Below are 14,833 nucleotides of genomic sequence, written 5' to 3'. Positions count from 1 at the left end.
CTTTGTGCCTTTATTTTTAAGTTGGCAGAGGGAGGGATTTTTTTAACTATGATTGGAAAAGTTATTAAATGCCAGTGGAACTAGTAACATCAGATCGTTATCTTAGACTATCATAGACATTTAAATGTGACAAAATTTAGAGCTCTAAACATGCCAATTACAGAAATGTTTGGAAGCAACTACGTTTACACTTACTTTTTTAAAAATCCAGGGTCAAATCAATAACTATATTGAGCTTCAACTTGAATCAGTCTTTGTTGGTTAACTGAAATTACCATAGCATTGAAACCAATTCCAAATGCTGAAAACTCTGTTTTGTTCTTCTGTTGGTTGCTATCACAAGTCCATGTCAATGGCTTCTGTCAGAATTCAAGAGTATCACCACTAGTGATGATAAAGTAGATTTCACTGCCAGTGAGAGACTAAGTGATTAATATTTAGTAGTGAAGCGTGCTCTGATAACTCATGCCTTTTCCCTTCTCAAGCTTGGAATACATCATTTGGGGAGAACTGAAATAGAATGAGGCATAAAATTGTAGGAGAGATACATATTGGGAAGAAAGAAATTTGCCGTACTTTTTTTTGAGCCTCTGGAGCTGATACAGTAAATTATTTATTATTCATGACAATTCTGCAAACAAAGCTGACAGCAGTAAAATATGTGATTAATAGACTGTTCTTTAAGAAGATTACCAAAATGAATAAATAGATAATACCTAGGTAGTATTCCCATTTGCACATAGGTATTAAATATTATTGCAAATTACTTTTTTCTTTGTCTCTGCCTTGATTGCATCACAAATAATAAAACTTAGCCCTCCGCTTGAGCTCCCATCTCAAGTTTTCCTATTTCTATGCGTGCACTTGATCACTGCAATACTATTATTATTGCTTGATACTGAGCTTTGTGTAATTCATCTCAGCCCACTTATTCCTATTGATCAGAGTGAACAGGATTTCAACTGTGTTCAGAATAATTGTATTCCCTCCCAGTTTGGGATTTCATGTATGTTTGAGTGACATAATAACTGCATTATGCAAGCACACTGTAGTTCTGCAGACATTATCATGGATGGATCATAATGGGTTTGCATCTTAGTTTTGTGACATAAAACTAGTAGGGAGAAACATAACAAGAGTAGTCATTGTGAGCAACTGCTGTGCTCTTCTGGAAACAAATAGCAAGAAACACCACGGTTCCTTACTCTTCCATATTACAGCACTGGTATAAATCACTGCAGTGATTGGGATAATCGCTGGTGTGCATGATGGCCCAAACCTACTCCCATTATAAGACCCTGAGATTTCAAGTCTCCCACCGTTTTTTGGAAGATAAAAATAATTCTGCAGATAACTCAGAAAAGGTATTCTTCCCTGCCTGTTCTGGTAGCCGAACCTGCGCATGATAATTATGCTTAAGAATCCATGCATAAAACTATGTTACCTTTTTAATGTCCTAAAATTGTCTGTTTTAATAGCTATAAGCTTGTAACTGATTTTTTACAGCTCTATCACAGCTAGTATGCTGTAGGATACAACAATACTATGTTATCTTCTATAGGAAGATCTTTTTCAGAATGAAAGTTAAAACCTGCTAAATAATAATCTTTGTGAAATAATTGCCTTCCCTGTAGCAAGTCAGAAAGTGGCATATAGAGAGACATTTTTTGAGAAGGAGAGCATCAGTGCTTGCAGACTTTCTCCTTGCAAAGTATAAGAGATAAGCATATATACAGGAGACACAAACGTCATTTCAAATCGTTCTGTGCTCTTCCTCATTATAGTGGGACTGTACTTGGAAATACTGAGTGTTCAGTTCTCACTATCTGTCTACTTAAAGAAATATTCCATCATTTATGGTGACTGTGTATCTAATATACAGATACCAACTTTACTTTTCCATGTTCATGGCCATTTTCATATATTAGAGCTGAAGCTGTGTCTGAAAAGCTTCATCGCTATTCATTCTTCTTTGTTCATACTCAAAAAAAGGTGATGATCACTTCTGGTAGTGGAATTAAGTGATGTACTTTCAGACCGCACAGTCTGAAAGTCCAGGGAAAGAGCCCAGCATACTGTGCAGCTGGCATTTCTGAGAATGCATCATTGCTAGAAACAAAAGTAGCATGAATTATTTACCTAGAAATATTAAACTGGCTTGAGAACATGGCTGGAAATAGAGGAAATTCTGGGTCTTGTGAATCATTCATGAAGCTTTATTTAACACAGACTTCTTTTTGTCTTCACAGACCAGCGAATCATATTGTACAACTTTTAGGATGTTTCTGTGTGTTCCATTCTACTCATAAATAGGTGGGGTTTTTTCAATGCCTTCTAAGGAAGCACTGATCAGTAAAGTTATAATTTTATGTTGACTCCCGAGTACCTGTTTGCTTTTTTCACAAGTGAGCAGGTATTGAAAGAGGTGAAGTGGTGTGGTGAAAGAAAAGGAGGTGTGTTATATTTTCTGTTTAATCGTATACTTTGTCCTATTTTTGTGGATACTGGAAGCTGTGGCGCGCCAGTAACTTAACCTCTGGGTAGTATGGTCTTTAGCTACTTTGAAGATTTGCTCAGCAGCTCCCACAAGTAGGCCATTGTCTTCTCTCCTTCTTTTTCACAATTCTAAAATAAAGTTACTATTTATATGTAAGGATTTTATTAAGCAGCCCATTAAACCCTATCTCATCTCCTTCAGTGACAATGAAAAGCTATTTGGGTCAACAGTCTTTCCTTTATAAGGCCATTCCAGAGGTTATCCCAAACAGGGGTGAGGATCATTGCACACTCAGGACAATAAAGTTTTAGCACTAGTGATACTCTTCTTTTCTTGTAAATAACATGTCTGAGCTACATAAATACTTTCTTAGGACATGTGGTGAAATATCTTATTTTAGTGATCCATGTCTCCAAATGAGAACAAAAAGAGTCTTTCCATTAATTTATAGACAATCCAGATTAAACTTTTAGAGCCACGTTCACACCACAACTGTTATTTATATGTAGACATTAGAACTACCGACAAGAAAAATGTTGCAGGCTAGTCCTCAATCCTTATTACAAAAAAACCCACAAGCCAAACAACCCTGAAGTGCTCTAATGTTTACTTATTTGTCAGGAGATTTTATTAAAAATACTGCTTAATGTGATGTGTGTGAGTGTTTACACTGTTAACATTTGGAGATGCATCAGCTACTGCTGATTTGGTAAATTTCAAATGTGAGCTTCTAATAATCTGCTTGGGACTTTTAAATGTTTAATAATTTCAAAGTCTGAAAGTTACATTGATGTAAGAATGAAAGGAAAAACAATGAGTTGGCTTGGAACCCCCATGCAAACGCTGGGTGTTTGATATGGTATCATTGGGGGCAGTGGGGCTTTTCCTTATAAATCAGTGCTCCCTTCAGGAATCCTGTTTGTTCAGATATGTGCCAGCAGGTATCAAGACTTCATCTTTCCTTACTAAGGAGATGCAAGTGAGGGCCCATGGGACTGAATCAAAGTCCCCTAAGGTTTCTGGAAGTACTTCTGAAGGCTGTGCTTTGGCCCCGTGACTTCCAGAGATAGTGTCAATGCCTGTTTTTATGTGTGTGAGCCTATGAGGCCTGCAGGCTAGGATAATATCCTATCTCATGTTTGTTTGACTGCCATTATGAATCAAAGAAAGATGCTGTTTCATTTACATGAATAGTGGCCCTTTCGTCATACTCTTCTAAAGGAAATGTGGCAATACAAGGAAAAGAAAAAAAGAAGGAATCATTGCTGGATTTGAGGAAAAGAAGATAAATGCTAGAAATATCAAAACCTCTCAATTTTCAGTAGAAGTCCTCCTCTTCTTCCTGATCAAAGAAGAGTTATGACTGCTGTTTACCATGAGAAGCAGAGGTAGTGGAGATCACAATGACATCCTGAGTCCTGCTTGTGGACCTATGGTATATATGAATGTCCTAGTTTCAGCTGGGATAGAGTTAACTGTCTTCCTAGTAGCTGGTACGGTGCTATGTTTTGAGTTCAGTATGAGAAGAATGTTGATAACACTGATGTTTTCAGTCGCTGCTAGTAGTGTTTAGACTAATGTCAAGGATTTTTCAGCTTCTCATGCCCAGCCAGCGAGAAAGCTGGAGGGGCACAAGAAGTTGGCACAGGACACAGCCAGGGCACCTGACCCAAACTGGCCAACAGGGTATTCCAGACCATGGGACGTCCCATCTAGTATCGGAACTGGGGAGTGGGGGCGGGGGATCGCCGCTGGGGGACTAGCTGGGTGTCGATCGGCGGGTGGTGAGCAGTTGCACTGCGCATCGTTTGTACATTCCAATCCTTTCATTATTGCTGTTGTCATTTTATTAGTGTTATCATTATCGTTATTAGTTTCTTCTTTTCTGTTCTATTAAACTGTTCTTATCTCAACCCGTGGGTTTTGCTTCTTTTTCCCGATTTTCTCCCCCATCCCACTGGGTGGGGGGGAGTGAGTGAGCGGCTGCATGGTGCTTAGCTGCTGGCTGGGGTTAAACCACGACAATGAAAAAGCAGCATGCTGAAAAACACTTGAATCTATTTAAAGGCAGTCTAATTTCAGAACAGCTCATCCTGTGAAAGATATACAATCCAGTAGATATGATTACACAATGTTTCTTTACATTGCATTTTCTTATAAAAGCTCTGGGGGTAAGATTTCTGAGGAATATTGCTCTTTTAAAATATACATTTAATAAAAAAACATGCAACAACCAATAACTGTTGGTGGCTTTCAGATGATCTGTTTGTACAGGTCTGATAGTATTTGTAACTAATCTGACTTCTTGGTGCTGGAAATCACACATTTGTAAAGAAAATTTTAACTAATGAATAAGGTGGATTTTTCTGCTGGGTAGGTTTTCTCTACTTTGTGGCCAAGACTTTTCCACTCCATGTCAGGACCAGTCAATCAATTTGGTTTATAGGAAGAGGGGAGTAGAAGAAGTGACCTGTAGTCCCAGCATCCCAGGGAGAGAATGGAGAAAAATCTAAACAGTAATTGATTTCTACTGATAGCCTTAATTTTTTCTACTCCCATGAGGACCCTCCAGAGCAGTGAGAAAAGACTTGCTCTTCTTTCTCTGCTGCTTACACAGTTGTTGTTCCTTAGGCTTGTCAAGGCAAATGTCACTGAAGCAAGAGGCTTTTAATAATCCAAATTAGCAAGGGAGTATAGTCACCTATATGACTCCCTCTAACAGAAACTTGTAAGTCTCAAGTATATATACAATACCATATGTATACATGGTGCCCATGGAAATACACTGGTTTTATCCTAAAGCTGATATTAGATTTCACCATGGGTTTTGTTCTGGTGCCTCTCCAGAGAAGCATATACATTGTATTTTTGCGTTCACTTTAGGTACGGTGTTGCCATCTCTATGAATTAATTGTTCATCTTGAATAAAATTGAGCAAATTAGGGTGAAAAGTATGAGAGCACCTGTATGACTGGACCCTATCTGGAAGTCCTTTCTGGCTCTTCTTTCACAGGACTGATTGATTCAAGGCATAATAGCCGTTCTCAGTTCTTTTTCAAGAGAAATGTGCAGTTAAAGAAAGGTTTGGCGGTTGTGAGTGCTGAAGTGACTGTGTTTTGTCCTTTCTGATACTAATATGAAGGTTGCTCATTTTCAGCTGAAAAACTGACTGCAGTGAATGAATGTTTTGCTATAGCAGCTGAGCTGATGAAAGAGAGGGATGTGTGTGTGTGTGTAAAATGCTCATTGTGGATCAGCTCAAAGATCAAGATGCATAAGGATTTTCATCAAAGGGGAAACTTTATTTGAGGTAAATGAGGCTTTTAGTTATTTTGAGCAAATGTAAAGGTCTGACTGACAAACGGTTTTAGGAGCAATTCGTGAAGCAGGAGAGGAGACACAGTTCTTTTGTATCTTGTCGGGTTTGGGACATTTGTTAGAGATCTGGTAAACATCTTTTAAATCTTTTCAGATCAATCAGTCTGAAGAGTTAGGACCAACCCACTCAAAGATTGAGGGAGGGACAGATTATAGATAAGGTCAGTTGTATCCTACTTTCTACAAATTGACTTAAAGCAATGGCAGTTGACAGTGAGGTTATTTGAACCTGAATTTCATGCTTACTGTTCTACCTGTTATGTCAGAAGGCATAGTATTAAAACGTTTCCAGCTGAAGCAAACAGCTTGAACTCTTTATTTTCAAAAAGCTAATTTAAGTGATGGTTTTTTCCTCTTTCCTGTCTGCAAAATATTTACTCTCCTAATGATCAAACTCTAAACACGGTGCTCCCAGTTCCAGCATGCCTCTAGCTTCTGCCACTGAGATAACTTTTCTTCTCTTTTAGAACGACAAAGTAATCCTTTGGGGAAATTTATGAAGGCTTCTAACTCTGTAAATTTGTGATATACCACGTTCTTTTTTTTTTTTTTCTTCCACCTTGTAGTCACCGTTATACCATTTGCGTGGTTTTTTCAGACTTCTGTCTTCAACCTCTCAGTCAATATTGATAGAAGTTGAAGGTGCAGGAATCTTCAGTCATTACTACATGTCTAGGGAAAAGTCAGGTATCTCCTGTGTCTCAGTAAAAACATCATTAAAAATAGGGCATCATTAAAATAAAGACAGGAGTTTAAAGTACATTATAATGGCGCTGCTTCTGTTATACTCAGTGCTAAGATAGCTGTTTTTCAGACCTGGGGAAAAAGTGATAACAGTATATCTGCTATATATGTCATAAAATACATAACTTCACATTAAAAGAAATACTACAGGCTAGCATGTGAATGATATGCAAATTACAGTATACAATGTGAAGAGAGGTAAACTGATTCTGTGGATCACCGGAAGGTTTCAGATAATGTCCTCAGCATTTCAGAATTCCAAAGCTGAATTGCAAGCTGTAAGCACTTACTTTCTCTCTCTTGGACTACCACTGTTACCTGCAGGCGTTGTTGACATGGGTACTTAGTTAAGCTGGATGTAGTATTTTGTTTCAAAGCAAGTTTAATCTCAATTCCCTGTGCCTTTTACTTAAATAATTATAGGCTGTGCTGCTACCTTACATCAATATTGGGGTAATCTGTGCTAAGAAATACTATGCGCAGTTAAGAACTAGACACCAAGTGATAAAGACATGTATTAAAACCCTCCAAATGTCCTTACTTAATGGGAAGTCTGCCTGGTGATATCATACACCATATTAAGTTGATTAGTATGTAGCTTTAAAAGACAAAAGTACAATGGAGATATTACATGTAGCACTATATAAAGTGCTGTGCACAGAAAATAATGAGGCTGAAGTCGTTGGAAAATTACAAAAAGCCAGTGATGAAAGTCACACAGTTGATGTGTTGCTGCTTCAGCAGGAAATGCACATTTTTATTTTCTAGCCATAGCAGCGCAGAAGTCACCATATTTCCCTTCCTGTCATTTGCCACCATAATTCTATCAAAGTGACTGTTACATGATTCAAGAGAGAACATCACTCCCCCACCATTTATTTATACTCCACGTACAAATGCTGTCCTTGTGCAGACACCCACTGTAATGTGTTTATGACCGAGTCCTTGATTTTGCATGCAGACTCCAACACCTTCATCTTCGCTGAAGGTTTGCTGGGATCTGTTCCAGGATCACTCCTTACGAATGTCTAGGGGAGCCATTCAGATATCTTTTCCATCTATTGAAAAATAGCAGTATGAGGAAGGAAAGGTTTGTCAGCTCATTTTGTCTCCTTTAGATTTGAAGAGACTGTGAAATATTTGCCTGTAAGTATGTATTTGCTTTTGAAATTGAGTGTACTGACTTTTTAGTTTAGTGCCTTCTATTTGCTGTCCATGAATTTCCTCTAACACTCAAACATTACTTGCATGGATCATCCATGAATAGCAATAACTCTTAATGTTGACTGAATGCAAAATTTAAGTGTTACATTTTACAGAAATATTTTGAATTTGTATGTCTCTCTGTGTTACAGGAATCACCAGTTGGTGAACTGAAACAATCTCTTATGTCTTCTGTAATGAGAGGAAAATTCTTTCTTAGTGTTAGTAGGGAAAAGATTTATTTAAGGAATTCACTTGTGAACTTTACAACCAAATGTATGTAAGAATTTTACCATGGTGCTTATATAAGGAAGTAAATACAAAACTTTTATTTTTTGATCTAGATTGTAAATGTCCATTCTAGTTCTATCACAGGCAATGCTAATTATCTTCTGCAACAGAGTCCCCAAATCTTTTCCAGTCTGCATATAAATAAGAGGGTTCATCCATTGCTTCCTGTAGAAGATGTTCCCACCAAGGCGAAGCACATTTGGAAATGCATTTTGTGCACTGAATGTCCTTCACTGTAAGGGCATCTCCTTCTTCTTCTGTTTTATGGTTCTATAACATTACACAGCTACTGAATCTCGACTTTGGATATCATATATCTGACAACTGGTTGTTTTTGGTTTTTTTTTTCCTTCATTTGATTGTAATTTTTTTCCTTCCAGCTATAAGCTTTAGAGAGAAATTAAAAACTTACTCAAATTTTTCCTTTGTTACTATATCTACCAAACCCTGATTAAAATTTTTCCTTATCAGTTCTTGTCTCATCTTTAATGAGTTCATATGATCTTCTCTAAAAAAAATTGAATCTATGAATACCTTCATAGTATTAATGAGGTACTGGGGTATAGAAACATGTCCACCTTTTATTACTCTTAAATATGTTCCTGTAAAGTACTCTCTGCTTTGTGTATGTACGTCTTCTAACTTGTTACTGCCTTTTTAAAAGATTTTCTGGCTTTTTGATAGTTTATTTTATTAATATGCTGTGTAAGAGGTCAGGCTAGGTGACTTTAACATTCCTTTTTGGCATCAGTGTCAGTGTCTCTGGTCTCTGACTGTATGAGTTGCTCTGGAATTTTCTGTTACCCATTTAGCTTCCAGCCTTCAGTTTAGCTGGAAAAAGTTTGATGTAAATAGAACCTAACCTGGTGAAAAAAAGAACAAAATAATAATAAAAAAGAAGTGATCCAAGGGTTAGACTAATAGTAAATGCTTTAACTTTCTGCTTCGTGAAACCTAGGGCTATTGGTAAGAGCATCTCTTACAGCAAAAACGTCTGCAGAAGGAAAACTGGCAAGATGTTTTCCTATGCAGTCTTCTAGACTTCACAACAATTTCTCCCATGAAATGCAATGCAGAATCCCTCTTCTAGTGGCCTTTTCCTGGGAAGGAATGACTCCCTCAGCTGGCTATCTGAGCTCAAGTATTTTGCGTGTATCAGTTCAATCTTTGTTACAGTCTATTACCAACATAAGGATGCAGAGGCATAAGTAAACCCGTCATAATAACTGAATTAGAAATATTGGTCATCTTATTTGCTGTCTGTATGAAAAATATGACTTGTTTTAATCCTTCTGGCCACCAGGATTTTTGCTACCATCTAATGAAGATGTCAGAGAGCACTTCTATCACTGCCAATGGCACCACGAGCAATTGTAAAGTACTATGTAGAGAACTCTGTTTCTGTACCCAAGTTGTTGAGGGAAATTTTTTCTAACTCAAAGGATGCAAAGCTAGGCAGGGTGCTTTTATAGCTGAAATTGCTCTGGGTGACAGGCAAAATACTCTGGATGTGAGTGCAGTGTAAGTGATGTAGAAAGCACTGCCCTTGTCTGTGTTGGCATTTACTCTTAGTGTTTTGCTTCTATGACTTATCAGTCAGAAGTTGCCCCGATATATTAAGCTTTTAAATATTTCAACATTTCCTCTAAGCCCACATATTATTGAAATGATTCATTTAACATTTACAAAAAAAATCATTAAAATATAATTATAAAAGAAAAACCTATTTATAGGAAAAAACCCACTATTTTTGCACTTTCTGAAACATTATATTATATTCAATTATATTGATTAATTTTAGATTACCTTGGCCAGCATCTCTAGTGCACAAGTAAATCCATCTGAATTCATGATCTAGATTAAGTGACCTGTGCTGCACCAGCTGAGTGTAGGTTCAGGATCTGGTCTGAGAGATGAGCCCTTCCCGGACACACGTGCCTGGGCCACTGCGACTGCTGTCCTTCTCCTCCCTCCCTGCGAGCCCGTGCTCGTGCCTCTGCTTGGCCAGCCATCTCAGCGGCTGCTTAGTCTTGTAACGGTTAATACTGCCCTGGCTTCTTTTGCATAAGAATCATGATTTTAGTAGGCATTACATTTTTAAATTGCTACTTAGAAGAGAATCATTCACTTGACGTTATGTTATGTGAACTGTGGGGTTTTTTTAAATAACCCATATATGAAGTTGTGGAATTGATATTATTTTATTGGTATGTGATCTATATTCACATTATTATATGATGTGATTGATGTTAATTGGACATACTGAATAGCTAAGTGTATGGGTACTATCTTATCAGGCAGACAGTACAACATCTTCACAACAGGATAAGTATCCTCTTAAAGAGGATGAGTATTATATTACCTCTTCTACAGGGATATAAGAAATCCTGATGTGGTCTATACAATGTAGCTAATATTTACCATTTGGTAGTTACTTGTAGAACTTTTTATTTGAATTTTTAATAGTGTATGTAAATTGTCTGATCAAATATGTAAAAATAAATATTGTATAGTGTTAGATGCCACATCACTTTAACTGTTAGGATGTGCTAGCATTGTACTGTTTATCCCCCCCTCAAGTATATATATATATAACCAGCCCTCTATTTTACAAGCAAAAAATAAATGCAATGGAATCTCAGATACTAATTAGAAGTAGTACCTAGAAACACAGTACTTGGAAACAATTCTGTGCTGAAAGACTTCAAAGGCTTTTTGTCTTAAAAAGCTGTCATGTTAGAAAAAACAAAATACAGGTTATTTATTACATCACAATTTTTTCCATTGCCTTGTGGTATTTCAGAAGAAGAGTGTTTAATGGGCTTTAAGCCTGCAGAAGCATGGATGAGAGCTTTTTGCCTGTTTTTTCATAGCTAAAAATAAAATTATGTTTTATAGATACTCCTTTAATTATTGCTTATTTAGTGAAAATAATTAATATATTTTTCTTTGCATTATTTGGTGTATACCCCCAATATTTTTCCTAGAGATAGGAAGAACAGTGATTAAGTCCTGCAGTAAGAGCCAGAGCCAAGCTATGCCAAACTTTGTCAGTGATGAGTTTCAAATATTTTGAAAGTTACAGTTTTCTCCCAGCTGCTTTCCTTGCTGTACGGAATAAGTAACCTGCTCTTGCCAAGAGCTAGCTACTTTCTTTTTTTTCTTCTTTTTTTTTTTTTTGTTTAGTTTTTAAGTGAGAATTAAGGCACTTCTCTCTCCTCTCCTCTCCACCAAAACAAGCCTGCCAAGCTCGTCCTCATCACTGAGTACAGACTCATAGTGATGATATTTCACTCCAGGGAGCTTGGAAGCTTTCTTCTTCTGCCCTTCTGCTGAGTAGGAAATGTGAAAAGTCTTTCTTAGAGTCATTGGTATTAGGCCAAGGGTTCTTGGCCCAAATTAGGCATCTGCTTGGAACAAGACATCCATCCTCAAATGTAGTAGCTATTTTCTTCCTAGGAAGTAGTTTCCTTCCTAGGAAACTCCATTTTGGGGTTCTTTTCTTGGAGGAAGAAAAGTGGAATACCTCTGTTGCCAGTGCAGGGCTGTGCCTTTAAAGCTGATCCAATGCTTTTTTTCTTTAAGCTGAAAATAAGTGTTACAGTAACAGTAATGATGTCACTGTTTATTGGGTGTCATATTTAGGGAAGATGCCACTGCAGAAAAAGGAATGTTTGCTCTCTGTGCAGATGGAATATGTGTGAGCTTGTATGGGGCATAGGAATTTCTATGCACATCTTAATTAAATTAAGTAATAGAAATTGGGTGATCGGTCTTTAGATTCATCATTGTATCACATTACCTGTGACTTCCAGTGGCCCAAGTACAAAATGTATTTTCAGAGTCAAAATGAACCATCTCTAAGTATTCAGAATATGTTTAGCCCTGAAAACTTCAATAGTGTCACTAAATGGAGCCTTGCTAATAGGTACTGCTCCTGAAAATGTGTGGGGCTGAAAAAGGATGCTGGGAAACTGGATGTGAGTTTACAACTTATGCTGCCCTTTTTGTCTCTCTACATAGAGAAAATTTTCCAGTATGTTATGAAAACTTGTTTTTGGTATTGTGCATGTCTATGCCTTTGGCACGGGTCCATTTTAAAAAGTGTAGTGTGATAGTTTTAGTATAGAATACAAAGGATTCTTGAAGTCCGACCTACAGTGGTGGAGGAGGCCTCTGCATTGTTCCTGTAGGCTGTTTTGATGGGAGACATGAGGCAATAGGGAAGCGCTGGACATTTTTATTTATAAGATTCCTTTTTTTGTAGGCAATTGATGTTCTTACGCCGTCCCTTGCAGCCTCCCTGGGTCTGTGCTGTCAGCAGTACGTGCTGTACAGCTGTGAGATGCAGCCCGTCCCTACAGGTGGTTACAGCCCTGTTAGCTGGATCTGTATTTAGTGGCAGTTGTGAGTGCAAAACCCTCCCACAGCTCTGAGCAGGGCAGCAATAGCTGAACATGTAAGCCTCTGTTGTCATTGCTGTATAGGGATTTTTAAGGAAAACCTGCTTCCATAATTTTTTAAGCTGTATTTCTCTAAGCTCTTTACTGTTTTGGACAGCACAGATCCTGATGGATTTGCAAATATAACCATTTGCTTCTTCATATGTGTAATACATAACACAAATACGTTTCCTCTGTGCAAAGCTATAATAATCAAAGGGCAGTATTTGAGGCTGTTTCCTATAATGGATGAGGAGGAGATAGTTGAAGTGGTTGTGCTATGACCTTGAATGGCAAAGTGCTGAAGCAACGGTGTAGGGCCAGTCCCCACAGGTATGTTTGCAGTATGCTGTGTAAGTTTAGATATAATCTTGTATTTTTACCCTAATAGTGAATTGTTTCAGTGACACAAACTGGATTCAGACAGCACAAGTGGTGCGCTCCACAGAACAGAGCAGAACAGGCTCTAAGTTCTGGCATTTGCTTAGTGTGTTTCACGTTACACTGTAAAATTAAATGGATTTCTTTTATTGATAGTTCCCACAGGCATTATTATAGTGAAAGGTCTTTCTTCAGGTAAGGTGTTAATGGCATCATGGTAGGATTTGTTTTTCTCCTTTGTCAGCTCATATTATAATATCAAGAGATACAGTGGTTTCTGCATTAAAGTGTTTAAAGCAAGTCTGCATGCTTTTTATAAAAGAAAACCCAACAGGAAATTACAGGCCTGGTGCCAGAATTGCAGGTCAAAATCCTGTAATCTGTGCTCTGAAAGAATTTAAGATAGAAGGCCATGATGGGCCCTTTTGGCCTTGAAATCTCTGAATCTACTGTGTATAATGAATGCAGTTTATTCTATTTACATCAATTCTGACTGTCCGGCCTTTATGTAGTTGGAATATGTAATTTGGAAGATAAAATCCACTTCATGTACTGCAGATGAGTAGTGGAACTGCTAAGTAGCTTCCCTGCAGTGACTTCAATTTCAACCTGTAAACTAGAATAAAGTTTGTGTTTAGAACTAATAAAAGTGACTGGCATTTGGAAAAAATTGGAACATCTCTGTCTATGTTCTAGTTTGGTGCATGAAGTTTTTTTTTTAATTGCACGGAAAATGAAAATAATAGAACAAAATCTGCTTGATGAATTCAGCGTCAGGAAAATGTTTAATAAAGATGATAAAAATGAATAAATGTAAACAAATTTAAGATCTCTCATTTTGCAAGGTATTTAATAGTCTTCCAAAACAATATATTTAGGTTTGAAAACATGGATGTTCTGCCAAAGGCACAGTTACACCAAACCAAATTTCATTTCTGTTAATATTTATGGATCAGCCCTTCTTGCATGCTCTGTAATACATCCTTGGTAATGGAGTAGAGGAGAAAAAGGAAGAATGTTTCTGTTCAGGGTTTCCTCATGACATAATGATGCTTATTCTGGATCCAATTATTTTAATAATTATAGATTTTGAGCACTGGGTATATATTTTTCACCTTTTATCCTCTAGCTTATTCAATCCTTCCAGTTATTTTCCTGGGTTTTTTTTGATGCAAAAATAAAAAATCTTAGAATAATTTCTAAGTTTCTAAAGCAGTTATTGAGCAAGTATAGACATACTAATGAAGTTAGCATTTCAATGAAAAAATGACACTTTTACTTAAGGAAAACCAGAAACTAATAAAATCAATAACAATGTTAATCTGAAAGGGCAGCATAATTCAAATGGAAAATAAAAGGTGAATTGCTTGAATTATCTGATCCGAAGCAGTTAAGCACTGTAGTTCCCTGGAATAATGAGTAGGATAAATTTGGAACCATAATTTAAATATTTATTCTTTGAAACTAATGTATGACTAAAGTGTGGAGAAAAGTTCTATTATTTCACTTGCACATCACACCTGGAGCAGATCTGTGCTCCTCCTTTTGTGGGTAACATGCGGTCAAATCACCACTAGATGTTCATGCTGCTAAAGAACAGTTGTTGGCTTGCCAAGAGTGCCCTTGTGCAACCTTTCCTTGATTTTCTTCTTGTTGTAATATTACCATTCAGCTACATTTTATTTTAAATTAATTGCATAGATGGGCTGCACAAAATGTCCCTAGCTGTCGCCTTTGTAATTTTGAAAGAAGTAAAATAAAGCACATGAAGATAATGTTAAGATAGAAACTTAATTGCTTGTGTCTCTTTCGCTTTAGAACTAAGACTTCATCTTTGAGCCAAATAAAATCTGTTGCTAGTGCTCCAAAATACAATCAGAATCCTTTCCAGGCCAGT

The 14,833-nt window shown here is 37.1% G+C and overlaps 1 protein-coding gene and 1 long non-coding RNA gene across 4 annotated transcripts in view; one reads left to right on the top strand and one right to left on the bottom strand.

Annotated features, from left to right (window-relative positions):
- The window catches only part of DPP10 (dipeptidyl peptidase like 10), a 565,422-nt gene that overhangs the window by 379,543 nt on the left and 171,046 nt on the right, over nucleotides 1–14,833 (top strand). The gene's annotated exons all lie outside the window — the stretch shown is intronic.
- The window catches only part of LOC115342881, a 61,044-nt gene that overhangs the window by 5,293 nt on the left and 40,918 nt on the right, over nucleotides 1–14,833 (bottom strand). Inside the window, exon 5 of one of the 2 annotated variants that reach the window (XR_003923942.1) lies at nucleotides 7,341–7,677. The exons of the other annotated variant lie outside the window; for it this stretch is intronic. This is a non-coding gene — a long non-coding RNA (uncharacterized LOC115342881). Of the gene's footprint in view, nucleotides 1–7,340; nucleotides 7,678–14,833 lie in introns of those variants that run through there. 2 annotated transcript variants of the gene reach the window in all.

Source organism: Aquila chrysaetos, chromosome 6 (assembly GCF_900496995.4).
Source record: "Aquila chrysaetos chrysaetos chromosome 6, bAquChr1.4, whole genome shotgun sequence".
Taxonomy (NCBI): domain Eukaryota; kingdom Metazoa; phylum Chordata; class Aves; order Accipitriformes; family Accipitridae; genus Aquila; species Aquila chrysaetos.
The sequence above is the reverse complement of the archived record's forward strand: the minus strand, read 5'-3'. Positions and strand labels throughout refer to the sequence as shown.